This window comes from Bombus fervidus, chromosome 14, assembly GCF_041682495.2.
Source record: "Bombus fervidus isolate BK054 chromosome 14, iyBomFerv1, whole genome shotgun sequence".
NCBI lineage: Eukaryota > Metazoa > Arthropoda > Insecta > Hymenoptera > Apidae > Bombus > Bombus fervidus.
In genome coordinates, this window is record NC_091530.1 from 5,950,095 (window position 1) to 5,964,232 (window position 14,138).

At 38.9% G+C, this 14,138-nt stretch overlaps 1 protein-coding gene across 3 annotated transcripts in view; it reads right to left on the reverse strand.

Moving 5' to 3' along the window:
* Stet (stem cell tumor) overlaps positions 1-14,138 on the reverse strand; it is a 499,705-nt gene that overhangs the window by 323,891 nt on the left and 161,676 nt on the right. The window lies entirely within an intron of this gene.

Genomic DNA, 14,138 nt, shown 5'->3' on the forward strand with positions numbered 1-14,138 from the left:
CCGATGCAGAATTGACATTTATTCGTGCAATGAGAATTCTAAAAAGTGTAATATTTCATTGGAAAATATTTAAGATCGTGTATATTTATACAGCAGAAACGTTTACGTGAAAATATCAAATATTGAAGCGCCCCATTAAATACTTGACGCATTCACCGTTACTGATACGTACGTTATCTCGTTATAATGATCGAAAATTTAGTTACTAGATGTTTATCCATAGCTATGGTACTGACACAGTTGTTGATTTAAATAATTTTTTATAAGAAGAGTAAGCAAAACAATAAGCAGCGAGGCAGATACAAAGATTCTTAGCTGAACTAAGAATATTTTTGATGAAAATAAATTTTTCATGAAATAAAAGAAAAGATACGCAGCTTGTGCGGTAAACAGCGCTTTTATCGTAACATCGATTTTCAAAGTTTCATCGGTATTATAACTCGTATTCTAATCGATTGATCGTGCTTAAGGTTTGGAAGGTGCAAGGTGGTTCGAAAAAGGATAAGCACGAAGTACACGTGCATGTACATTATCCATTCATAAGAATTCTTTTCCCTCGCGTTTTATATGAAAAGATACAAAGTCCAATAGGCTCGTTCTAGAGGCGTCTGCAGCAATGTTAGCCATTCTGCAAATCCTGAGAATACCGGCGACAAAGTTCCTAATTAAAGTTGTTGCCTCGGTGTGAAAAGGGCGGGCATTCAGCTTTTAATAGGACTACCCTCGAGGCACTAAAACGAAGTCTTTATATTCCTTCTTATAAACGAGTCGAAGATTGTATTCGTATTGAATGAGAAAAATAGGATAATAAAAAAGTTCTGAATATTTCTTCTGCATTTTTTAACCCGAGGAGGATTAAACAGTTATTTAAAATCTATCTTCGCTACGCCTCTTATATACAGATTTAACGAAGTAACGTACTTACAATTCGAGAATATTTTGGTTAAAAAGTTGTCACTACGTGATTTAGTTTTTAGAAAAAATTGGTTCGTTTGAAAAATTGGACGTTCATGATGTTTCATCGAAATTCTTTAGACCATTAAAAAAGAACTAACGTTAAACTATGGTCCATAAGTAGAAGTGCACGATAATTCTATACTGCCTGCAATTTTTGTTAAATATCAGGACAATCGATAATTACGACAATTTTAAATTACAAATGACGAAATAATAATAACGAATATATCAGCTTTTCAAGTGCGTAATATTTGAGAGAATCACTTTTTACAGCGATACTTGTGGAATTATCAAAGCGGTGCCAATGTTACGTATAATTGTAAATAAAATATTATTAACGTTGTTCGATGATTCTTTCCACCTGTCGACGACGAATATTCTAATAACTAATAGTTAAAAATGAAATGAAATTTTGTAGGAAGGAGACGAGACATAGGAGTGATGCAGGAAAGATGATATATTGAAATTGTGGAATTTATTTGAAAATGTTATATCAACATTGATAATTAAGAAAAAAGTAGACTGTCGACGAGCATGCATGCGAGCATCGCTAACGATGCTCTGCACGCAAAGGAATCAAAATTTCATGGAAACTGGCCGTTAAATTACCAGCTCAAAGGTGCTGTGATCAAGTGGCAATTATCAGCGAGTACGCATGCACTGTGTTGCCATGAAATAGCCGAATATGAAATTTCTGCATATAAAATTCATGACATTACGTATGTACTTTTAAGATTACCCAGATTATGGCAAACATCCAATCCGGTACGCTTTTGTCACAACTAAAAATGCACAATTACTTAAACATTTTGCTTAAACATTTTTTTACGAGTCCAATTTTTAAGCGGATATACTTAAATAATTGTAAACATTAAAAGATGATCTAAAAATGAATATAAAAAATATACGTGCTAATAATAGAAGCGACATTACTTCTCCACGATAAAAGTATAAAATAAAAACGTATTGTTTTTAATATTTTATGTGCTACTTTAAGTATGTTTCTTAATGTAAAGATGTTTGTAATTGAAGCAAACGATTGTTGCATATTTATGGCCATAAAAATATGTTCCTATCTTACATACTTTTGCGCTAGTTATTACCATAAAATGTTGCATCTCATGGAAGTTAACGATCCACGTACTAAAATAACATCGAAGAATTCATAAAGTCTCCTAGTTTAAATATAGACGACCACGTTCAAGAGTATCTTACGATCGTATCATCGCAGATAGCTGAATTTGCATACATGGCCAGAAACAAGATAAATACAGAAGAACGGAATACTCTACTGAAAAAGAACCCTCTCAAAAATAATTCCCAACACAGCGATAAGCTCCGTAAAGCTGTACACCGTTCTGAAATATTTTTCTTCACGCTGTATAAACAAAAACAAGTTACATCGTAACGCACACTCGTATGTATTTAAACACCTACAGGAACATCTCTACGACAATTATAACGACACATTCCAGCTGTATAATCGCGGCGACGTACACGGTGCGTCGCAATTTCGTCGGAAAAATCGTCACGTTTTCGACCGCTGAATAAACTTACACACTTGTCCGAGAACGTTTTCTACCGCTTCATCCTCCACCGTAAACAGCGCGGAACAGCAACGAGCAAACGTCGAAAGAGCGATCGGTTATCGTGTCCTATCGCGATCAATCAGCGATCGAACAGCACGCTCTTTGAATCGTCGATCGAGGCGGTCGGCCAATCAGGCCAAGTGCATCGATCGAGGAATCGCACGATGAGAGAGACTCGAGGGATGGTGGTTTAAAGAGTCGGCCGGCCGAACAGCAGGTGTTGAAGTAACTGGCAGAAGGAAGGGATAAATAGGTGTGCCAAACTAATATTTTTACAAACTTCTCAACGAGCCTCGATATTTTTGCGGCGCGCAAACAGAGAAAGAGAGAAAGAGAGTGAGAGAGTGAGAGAGAGAGAGGACAGAAAAGGGTGGCGGAAAAAGCCGGAAGAGTAAAGGAAGGATGAAGAGGAGCTTCCGGCGAAGTGGATAGGTAATAACCTTCTTGCCGCGGTGAGAAATGATTGGCAATCAAAGTTGGTATTGCCAGAGTGGAGGACTAGCCGAGTGAGTCGCGAACTGAGAGTGCATTTGCTCCTATTTCCAAGAGAAAGGAAGGATGGAGAGAGAGAGAGAGAGAGAGACTCGTTAACCGACCTCCACTCCTACACGCTCGACAATTCCACCCGTACACTTTCCTTACTCCAACGGAGCTTTCATCTTCGCCAGCTTTTTCCTCGTCGTCGTCGACGGCGACGACGTCGACGTTGCGAAAGTCGGAACACCTCGACCGGAAACTCGGTCGCAGGCTTTTCTTGCATCAACGACGAACGAAACCCTCCCCCTCCCTCTTTCCATCGTGTTATTCTTCCGTCCTGACAGGAACGAAAAGATACAGAGACGCGGGAACGATCCTTTGTATCGGGCAACGTTCGATCGTTTGCTCGATGAACGGAAAGAAAGAAACGTGTTTTTGCCCTGTTCTGTGTTTTGCGCGGAACGGCCCGAGGCTTCGTCGCGCGCCCATCGTTTCGCGCAATACCAGTTAACGCGAAATGAAACGAAAGCGACGCGTGTGATTTTTATTCTTGGCTTTGCCGCCCGATCTCGTGTTTCCCGGATGTTTCTTCGAATTTTTCTGGGAAAGAAAGTGTTGCGACATCGATCGATACATTTTTCGATTCTCTACATTTGTAACACGGTTCGATACTTCGATCACGAAGCTATCGGAAGGAGCGACTGCGTCCAGAGAGCGGAAATTCTTAATTCGATTTAATGTTATTTATACATACGATTCTAAAAAATAATCGTAACCTTTCGTATCGCGATTTGCGATTGAAATTTGCATTTCGTATTTGCGATATTACGAATTTTTCGTTTCCAAACTGTAAACAAACCACGGACACTGTGTCGATAATCCTGTACATAACGAAACTAAAACGAAGGTGCAGCGCAGCAGGAGGAAAGCAAGCACGAGAAGAGTTTCGAAATATTCAAGTTCAGCTGATCGCGAATTGCAAGTACAAAAAAGAATTTTGCTATATGATATGGAAAAAACATCGATTTATTCGATTCTTTGTGGAAGCCACCAAATATACTGCGATTTACAAAATCCTCTTCAATTTCATTAAACGTAATAGTTGCTGCTACATGTAATGAACAGATGTATACGTCTCCGAATGTTACGTGTATCGATTCGAATTTCATGTGTTCGCGGATCGAAGAGATTTGTATCTTCTTCAAATGAAACGCTTCTCATCTAACGCTTTAAGCGTACGCCGTGCGCGTTCGACTCGCTGTATATTCGTTGACGCAATTCCTTCAAAATCACCGAATTCGTATTCTTTATTATTCGTATGCTTTGCTATTTCGTTAAGCGACGATACATCGCTACTCGTAAAACATCGTTTCTTTCGTTTTATGAGGAAATAATAGACGTACAATGTTTTTAGTTTTATAGTAGTTTATTGAATTATGAACGAACATAATAATAGAAGTAGAACGAAATGGATCACACCTAATTCAATAAAATAATACAAAACAGCGATTGTTGTTCGTCTATTATCACTTTGTGAAAGGAAAGAAACTTTTCGGACAACCTAATACTGTTAATACGCTAACGTAGCCAACAAACGCGCTAAAACACCGATGAGAGGCGTTCAAAAGCAATCAAAAATAACGGAGACTGTCTGAAGAAAAGCGATATAAAAGCGATATACGAAATAGGAAAGACAATAAACCGATAATTCGTTGAAAAGAGGGGCTCCTCTCTTTTCTTCTCTCCTCTCGCAGGATATACTCGATGCAAATAATCGTCGCTGGTCAGGACGCGTTTCCATAGCTCGCAGGTGATTAATCGGCCTCAACACGGCCGACTACCTTATACTTGGGCCGATTTATATACCGGCGCGAAGAAAACAGGACCGACGGGACAGACGGGTGATTATTTTGCGAAGATCGCTCCGTCATCGCAGAAGGCGGCACCTCTGATCTGCCTCCGGTCCAGAGGCTCGGGGGCTTCCCATAATCACCTACGATCCTCTCTCGCGCCAGGAGCGATCTTACCACCATGAAAACAGAGAGAAAGGGTGTCAGAATGGCGAAAAAGGAGCGCAGACACACGCGAGACGAGGAGAACGTCGGCTGGAATCCGCGGCCTCCGTCGCGCTCCGGCAAGGTCGCAAATTCTTTTGCTCGTTTCTTCGCCTCGTCCTCGATCTCCCGTCAGTGTTTTCCTTCCTCCTCGTCGCCCCGTTATACCGAAGATTCCTCGTCGTCCTTGTCGCGCTACACTCTTTTGTTTCAGCAGTTCGTCGGAACGTCGTTTTCTCTTACGATTTATTGCCATAATTGAATGGGAATATTTTTTCCTTCTCCTCCTTTCGTTCGGATCACGTTATATCGATGCTTGTCGTGAGAATAACTAACGTTACAGGGATGTATCATAACGACGACACACGAGAATTTTCATCGGTTCTATGGATGTTTCGGTTATTATTATTCAGCGATACTGATGTTGGTAATATCAGTGATAAGTGTTCATAATATCGAAATGTTATCGATGGTTAAAAAGATCGATTAGATCATCGGATATAACTAAAGTATATTTTGTTTGTAGCGGCTACCAAAAATGTTCGCGTACGCACTTTCCAAATAAAACATCCTCTTCTTATTACGTTTTACATGCTTCGTTTCTATAACGTGAGATTTTTGTAGCCGCGCCAAAGTACATTTTACCAAACTATGCGAAGAATATGGTTGCTTAAAGTGGCTATTCAAATTGTACATGAAGTAACGAATATAAATTTGCCATACGAGTCAGGCTTTAGATGTGTTTCGAATTTTTGCCAATGTAATCGTGCCTCATAATAACGTTAATAAAATTTCAGAATGTTTCATACAAAACGTACACTATATACGCATGAAAGTTTTCTGTGATAAGTGTTCGAATACTTCTTTGAGCCTCTTCAACGAGCATTCTAGGTAATTACCTACTTACAGTTTAAAAATACCCAGCCAGATACTCGGGTGTCTACAACGACGAATAAATATCCATTTTCCAATCTGTTTCGTGACCACGTGGAAGTTAGGTCGACTTTGGTCGTGGAATTCGCGAAATCACCTTTACACGATTTGACGTATAACAAGCAGCCGTTACGAAATGTTTAGACAGCAAGGAGTACACGAACTATGCTGTTCTTCTGCATCAATGCCACTTGACCTTGTCCTTCTTTCTTCATTTTTTTTCAGCTACTAACTTCTTATTATTCTGCCGTCTGCGGCGGCTGTTCCTTTTTCATCTTCGATACTCCACTCGCTCGCTCGGATGTCCTTTTCTGCTCGAAATCCTGCTTCACTGTTTTGTTAGAAGACCACCTTTTTTCCCCTTTCTCGTTGCTCTATTTTGACTGCTTTTAGCTGTGTCATTTGAAAGAAATCGTGAACCGGAATGAAAATGATGGATGTCGGCTTCTTTCTAAGACTTTTTAGTTTCTGCTTTGAGACCTTTTCTCGAACTGTGGCATCGTTTCTTGATAAATCGTCCCCTCGAATAACTCTACGTTCAAATCGGGCCACTCTTACAATTTATAATTCTTTCATTGATATTTTATTGCCGTTATAAGGTTTCTTCTATTAATTTGTTATCGTTACGATATTAATAACGTTCTGACGATTCTTACGATATGCTGAAAGATATTTTTTCCATTCAAACGCACCCGTTTGGTGGCAATTTTGCGATCAAAGACACTTGGAATATCTGGAAATCAATTGATAGAAATTCTTCTCTTCGAAACTTTACAATTAGTTGGAGAAAATTGTTGTCGAGGTAGTACCTTAATGGATAAACTTTCGTGGTAGGAGTACACACGTATGCACGTGTACATATCCTCGATTCTTAACATCCATCCTAATTATGCAAATTTGTCATTTTTTCCTAGCGTAACTATTCCCGCAATTTCAATTTCAAATTGTATCTTATCGTTGTACCCTCCGCGTATGTTTTCGCGTTTAGCTTTATAATTGCATAATGCGAGTAATTTTGCTACATATACGTTACTTAATAATATGTCATTAAATATTAATTCGACGAGTCAATAACCCGCGTGGCACGCTGTAGCTCACATGTCGCGTAATTAGTTCTTAAACCTAATATACATCCTCCGAACTGAATTGTCTTTAACACGGCGATTATGTTAATTAATAAAAATCATTAGAGATTAAAACATTCATTTCACAGACAAAAAAGAAAAAATATACGCGTTCTACGGGTTATTATCAACGAACCTGGACTGAGAGATAAAAATCTAGTTCCTTCTGCATTCTTAATATTTCATCCAGGTAATATCGTGTAAATAACACCATGAGAAAAGCAGATTAAAATCCAGCCTGTATAGAAATTTCCCTTTGCGTTGATAGAAACGGCGCAATACTCTCACATTATTGCACGGCAGACGCGTTGCATACCTAAAATGCGGACGGACATGACGAAAAGAATAAACGAGCCATAAAAATCGATTGCCCTGAAATTATTAGCGAAGGTAACGAGCAGATGTATGGAGCAGGAAGATAAAAGAAAGGCCTGCGAGCTCAGCCGTTGATACAACTGCTATACACGTGTACCCAGACCAAATACGGTCTGCTTTACTTTTTAATTAAAGATAATGATTGTTTCAAACGATTTCACACCGATTACACGGTGCGTGTTACTCTCGCGGAGTGCTTATTAATTTGGTAACATTCGGCATTTGCATCGTTTCCACTTCCTTAATGCGCATGAAACACTGCTTTTTGACTTCCTCTGCTCGTCCTGTCCGAGAGTAACCATATCCAGTGGCAGTCGATAACGACCAACGGTAATAATAATGGTAACTTGCTTATAACTTATCTTTTCGACGTTACGAAACCAGTAGTGTTTACACACTGTAATACGATACGAGGTATCAGATTAATTTTCCTGTGAGAAAGTACGAGCAACGTAACGCCAACAATTTCAATAGTTTTTGTTCGATTTACAAAATTCGTTGTATCTCATAAACGAAGACAGATATACGAACGTAATTCCTTGTTTTTTAATGTACGATCAGCTGCCGAAGTGAGCCCCACGTGTTCCGTTATACGCTGTATATAATCACGATAATCCGTTCGCCTTATGCCAACGAAATTACTAAACGTTTCGCGTAATATATTGGTAAAAGGCGTCTACCGTGTTCGAATATTTTCTGCCATATACTTGGCTGTATACGAGCCACCGTATGTATGTGGCTCAATTTTAATTCTTCTATCTCTGCAATAAAAATCTCGCTACGGTTCTCAAAATTCTGCGCGACATCCGCCATAAATAAGTAGCTCTCGTATATCTAACAGAGTAGACACATAAATAGACGGTGGATAGGTAGACAGGGTTGTCCAAGGGCAGAACTGGTCGTGAAAGTTCTCCCCTGGGTGAAACGACTGATCGTTGGAACTGGCTGGCGCGAACCCCTCGCAAGATATTCGACACTAGAAGCCATGTTACGCTACGATGTCTATGTGACTGTCTCCTGTCGGTATCGTTCCTCGAACGCCCTTCGTCATCGTCAGCTTTAACCAGTCGGTGGAAGTATCGATCGCGGTGTATCGGGTTCCACGCCGGCTGCCCACGCGACTACTTCCTTTAGTTCTCCTCCTTCCTATCCTTCCGGCACTGAACCAGGCGTCCACGCAGTTAGCAAACACCATGGCTATGGCAAACGCGACGATAATCCGATAATAGGCTTGACAAGGTGGTTTATGCGTTTCGGTTCGTTCTCTCTCGCAGACGGATTCGTCCTTTGTGCGGTATAAAGCTAAGTCCACACTGACGGACAGTTGTCCGCAGACACGTGTCGCAGCCAGTCAGCGTCCGCCTTTCGTGGAAAATCCGCGGACAAAATTCAAATCCAGAGACAGTTGTTGGGTGAAAAAAACACGTGCACGCTGACAGACGATTGTCGGCAGACACGCGTCGTCCGGGGAAAATGCCTCGTAAAATGCACGTCCGTGGACAAGTAGTTTGTCTTCCATTGGAAAGAGAGAGACAACGTGTACCGGCAAATGGAACACGCTTTAAATGGAATGCGTTCGCGAAGCAAACCGATACCGATCTGCGATGCTGAGATTTATCACACGGTATTCGCTATCGAGGCAAGGAAACGCGAAAGTAGAAATATTCCAAGATACGTACTGTTCGTCGAAATCACTGCAGTTACGTACCGTCTCTTCGTGGACATGTCGCAAAGAATCGTTCGATAATCGAACAAAGGTCAACTTCATTTTTCTTAATGGAACTGTACATCTTCTTTATACGTTGATCGATGTATCATGACACTCCTTATAAAAAGTTATTAACCTGTGTAGTTATGTTGGAAAACCATCGGTATAGATCAAAGAGATTTTTGGAAGAGTTGAAAAGCACGAATAAAATCGTTACATTCTGGATTTCTATTAAATACGAACAATCGAACATACGTGTAATATTTCGCGATAGAAAATGTTTTCGGCATTACAATATTAATTATTTATATTTTTACGATATCCGATTCCACAACTGGACGTACGTATTTATAGTTTAAAAGTCAGAGTTTAAAAAGTTTAAAGTACACACTATTCTTCCTACATGAGAGGAACCGCCCGTTTGGTGATCGTAAAAGTTTTTTGCAAAGATAGATTTCTACAATCCGTGTGTGCCATCTCTAACACATCCTCGACTCATCGACATCGATGATATAGAGATGATATAGTGGATAGACTTAGGCGGAAAATGTATGCGGACAATGTCTGTCAGTGTAGACAGGGGCGTAAGAGGGTGTGTTTGAACGTGGAAAAGAAACTTATGTCCGGGAAAGTAAGAAGAAATGTTTTCGATAAAATTTATATTTGAAAGTAGGATGTGATTTACGCGAGGGCAAGTCAGATTGCGAAAGTAATTAGCTGTAGCTTGAAGAAATTAAGATTTCTATTTTTATTGAATTATGAACTTATCGTTTCTTCGGTTTCTTAGAACTCTCAAAAATTTCTTATTATTTCTGATGGTTCGAGGCTTAGCTTTCGTTAAGTATCGTTTTGAATCGATAGAATAAATCAAAGTGTTCTGTTTTATCGTTGTTGTGTCGTTTGCAGATAATTAAATGGTTGCTGGTTTTAGTTAAACTTAACGAGATCTAATTCCATTAGTATAAAATCTTCAGAATCGCAATCTACATTTCTTATTATACCGCGAACTAACTATTTCAGATGAGAAAGAAAAATAATTACACTCGCATCAGCTTCAATCATGTGAATGTAGTTGGTATAGTTTTGCGCGGACAATTCTCTGTACACGATGTAGTTCTCTGTCAGAAATTAATTAACAGATAGTGCACCAGCAGAAACATTCAAAGTGGTTCGCAGATTGATTAAAATACAGTCAATAGCGAAACGAGAAATATCAGTGGCATTTAGCAAATAGAATATCGAGTCTAAAATACGTAATTCGACCGAACGTTTAAATATAATACTGTCAAATGATAATCAAATATTTTGTACAATTAATAACGAAATTACGAGAAAAACTTTTTACGAGAAAAAATGCGGTTAAACACGCTTTCCTCTAACAGTCAGCGCGTTATAATATTTTCTTAATAATCAAAGTTTAAAGAGGCTAGTACATTCGTACTTGAATGGCTAATTAGCACTAAGGCTACGTCAACTAATTACATCACCAATACTTTCCTCTTTCCGCTTCAAAGTTTCGCTTTCGGTTTCAAAGTACCGTTTACAGATTTCGTAACACGTGGAATACGCGAAATGAAATAACGAACGTAGTCTTTGTAATTTATTAAATATCGCTAAAAAGTTATGCAAAAACACTTAACCCGAATGACAGCCGCTTAACGTTACAAAATACTTTGTATTATTTCAAGTAAATTTTAAACATTTCGATTTGTATGTGTATACTATACCGTACTGTACTGTATTATACTATACTATACCACTACGTACACTATACTCTTCAAACATACTGCGATTCGAAGTAACACAATAATTCCTTTAACGTTTAATTTTAACTAAAATCGTTCCACCGATTTGAGAAGTTTATGAAATATTATTATAATAAAACGCAGTAGTCCAGTGGTTGGGATATTTTTCAAATTTATGTTCATCCTGTTGTATGGAACTACATTTATTTCGAATTTTACTTTGGTGAAAAAATAAATAAAAAGTAAATTACACTTGACATAAAATAAAGCGATGTTTATACGAGTGCAACAATGTTATACATATTTGTTATTTTTCCCTACATATCTGTACGTCATTTCGGTTTGCGAATAAAAACCCAGTGACCTGATATCTGGTAGTCTTGAAAACCAGAAAACCAGTCCTCGCACGTCCATTCGATCGCTAATTTCTATTCGCTCCTTTCCGAAAAACGAATCGATGAAAACCCGAGCGAAACGGCCGATTCGATCAAAGATTTTCCTCCGTACTTCATGACGTAATCTCTCGCCAAAGCAGAGAACGAAAAGATTAAAACAAAAAAGAAGAAAAGAAAAAAAAAAGAAAAAGATACGAACGATCATTGGCCACAGCGATCCAGACGGCGGTTAGGCCATCGCGACGAGGTGGTGGGCATCGTTTCTCGGCGTCCCTTTTCGCCGGGCAGAAAAAACGAGCCGTAAAAGACATTAACGTTGCCGGCCGGTCTGATACGTCACGAATCGGCCGAATCTCGTTCATCTTTGCTGGTTCCTCCAGATGTTCGCCGGCTTGGGAACCACCTCACGGCGAAATTAGTCGGATTATCGCGGACGTGGGACGACCTCGAACTCCAACGGGGGCAAACGTGGGGACACGCGAGGAGAAAAAATGAAAGAAGAAGGAGAGTCTGGTGAAAAGTGGAAAGAGGGGAAGAGGAACGCAGGCAGCGTGACCCACGTAAGCAGCAGGAAGAGAGCCACCTTCGAAACAGGTGTAGAGTCGTTCGCCAGGGGGAATTCCTTGCAGCGAGGTTAATGATTCGCCTTTACGACTAACAGACACCGGTTACCCGGCTCGTTCGTTCCTGCGTTCCGTTCTAGAGATGGATTGGAACCTGATTTTTAGACTCGCCGAGACTCAAATTCGAAACTTTAACGAAACTCTTCCCTTCTTCCTTGAGAACTATCTGTTCTATCAAGGATTCAAATCTTTACAAATAATTTCATTCCTCTATTTACGGAAAAATATCCTTTAATGTAAGGTTTCAGGTACGTGGTAAACTATCGACGATGTTGAGGTACACGGTAAGCTATCAATGATCAATGGCGAAGTGGGACGAAGAAGCGAAGTACAGTTTAGTAAAGTGTTTAAGTAAGGTGTCTGTTAAAAGAATCGGTTGATGTGTGTTATATCATGTACAGGATGTACGATCATTCGACTGAGACGGTCAAAATAATCACATAAAATACGGCGATATTTATTTTTTAGAGAGACCTATATATTTCGATGAAACGTGAAATTTCTCGATAATATCCCCGGTAAGATATATTAGACCATTGAGTGATCGATCAAGTGATTAATATTAGATAACATATCGGATAAATATCGAATAAAATAAAATTAATTGAAAATTTTCTTACATTCGGAACAGAAATGAGATCGGGACATAAAAATTCGAGATGCAGAGTAAAATCAACTTGCGAAAAATAGAACTCTTATGCTTAGTTTTCTCTCCATACGAACGATTACAGTGGAAAGATTGTAACTTTCGAGAGATTTTCAAACTTGAAGCATCTCATCCCCGGTTATTTCTGTTTCGCTGCGCCAATGTACAGTGTATCCGGCTACGAGTGGTTCGTCTCGCGTTGTAGACCGATTATGGCCTTCCTCCGTGATCCGGAGGAACCGCGTAAGTACCTGGATTTCGCGTGGGGAACGGATAATTAAAAGCGTAACTTTAATCGCCGACAAGATCTCGATGAGATCTCTCAGCGATCACCGGGGAAAAAAGTAATTCGTTCGATCGTGAGTCTGGCGAGTCTCGCGGATCGATCTGCTATGCTGGATGCGCGAGATGCGTGGATTTTAATTGGCGCTCGCGATGAAAGAAAGCCTCGTCTGCTGGTGAGATCCTTACTCGCCAATCGAGTGGTTTATTCTACGGAGATCATGCTGATTGTTGTTGATTGAATTTGAATAGACGATGGGTGAATGGGTTCTGAATTCCAGTGGTTTTTGTAAAATACTCGTTGTTCTGCAGCTATTCTACCGATGGTGGAAGAAGCTAATGCGAGGATTCAGATATTTTTATATGTAAGTAGCGATCTTTGCTCGTAAATTCATCGATTCGTGTGTCTGAAATTTCTGATATATCAAATTGTCCTTATTTCGTGTTGTAAAATATCAATTAATATCATACGTATACAATGTGATTACTATTATAGTTTGTTACAAGAATACGTTTTATAATTCCCTGTGCTCATAAAATAGAACGTAATAAAACAATTATATTTATTCGAAACTTATATTCCATTTCACTGTAATGCGCTGTAAACGTATATTTCATGTATATGTTTCATCTAGTTAATAAATTATTATTGTTTGATATATATAAATCTATTAATCTATAGGTTGCATAATATTTTCAAAAATCATTCTCACAAAAAAATTGATTAATAAATAGATAAATAGATAGTAAGAGTTTGAAATGAGATAGAAATAAGGAATATAAATAGTTCAATTTGAAGGCCGCATCATCCTGATTTCCAAGATGCGTTATAAGAAGCCTATGAAGGCGAGTGATCGTACGTGTCACGATTATAACATCATATTCAATGCACTACTTAGTATAATGATGATGAACTATACTAGCAGTATTACTTTGAAATTATGTTCCTTTCCTTTTTGTTGCAAAATAACCAGTTATCCATTAAAACATTTTCATATTATTTATAAGATTATTTCTTGTTTAGATTCATCTTGCTCCAAACTTCTTCCAAAGAAGTAAATTTCTTCTTTGAATAATAATTTAAACACCTAATTACTGTGGCAAAGATACCTTTGCTAATTTCCCCTTATCTGCCTTATCACCCTATAATTAGGTATTTGCATAACAACAAAGTTCCAACATTTTCGTAATTTCTCTAGTTTAATGCTTTTCCTCTCTTCCCTAATTTGA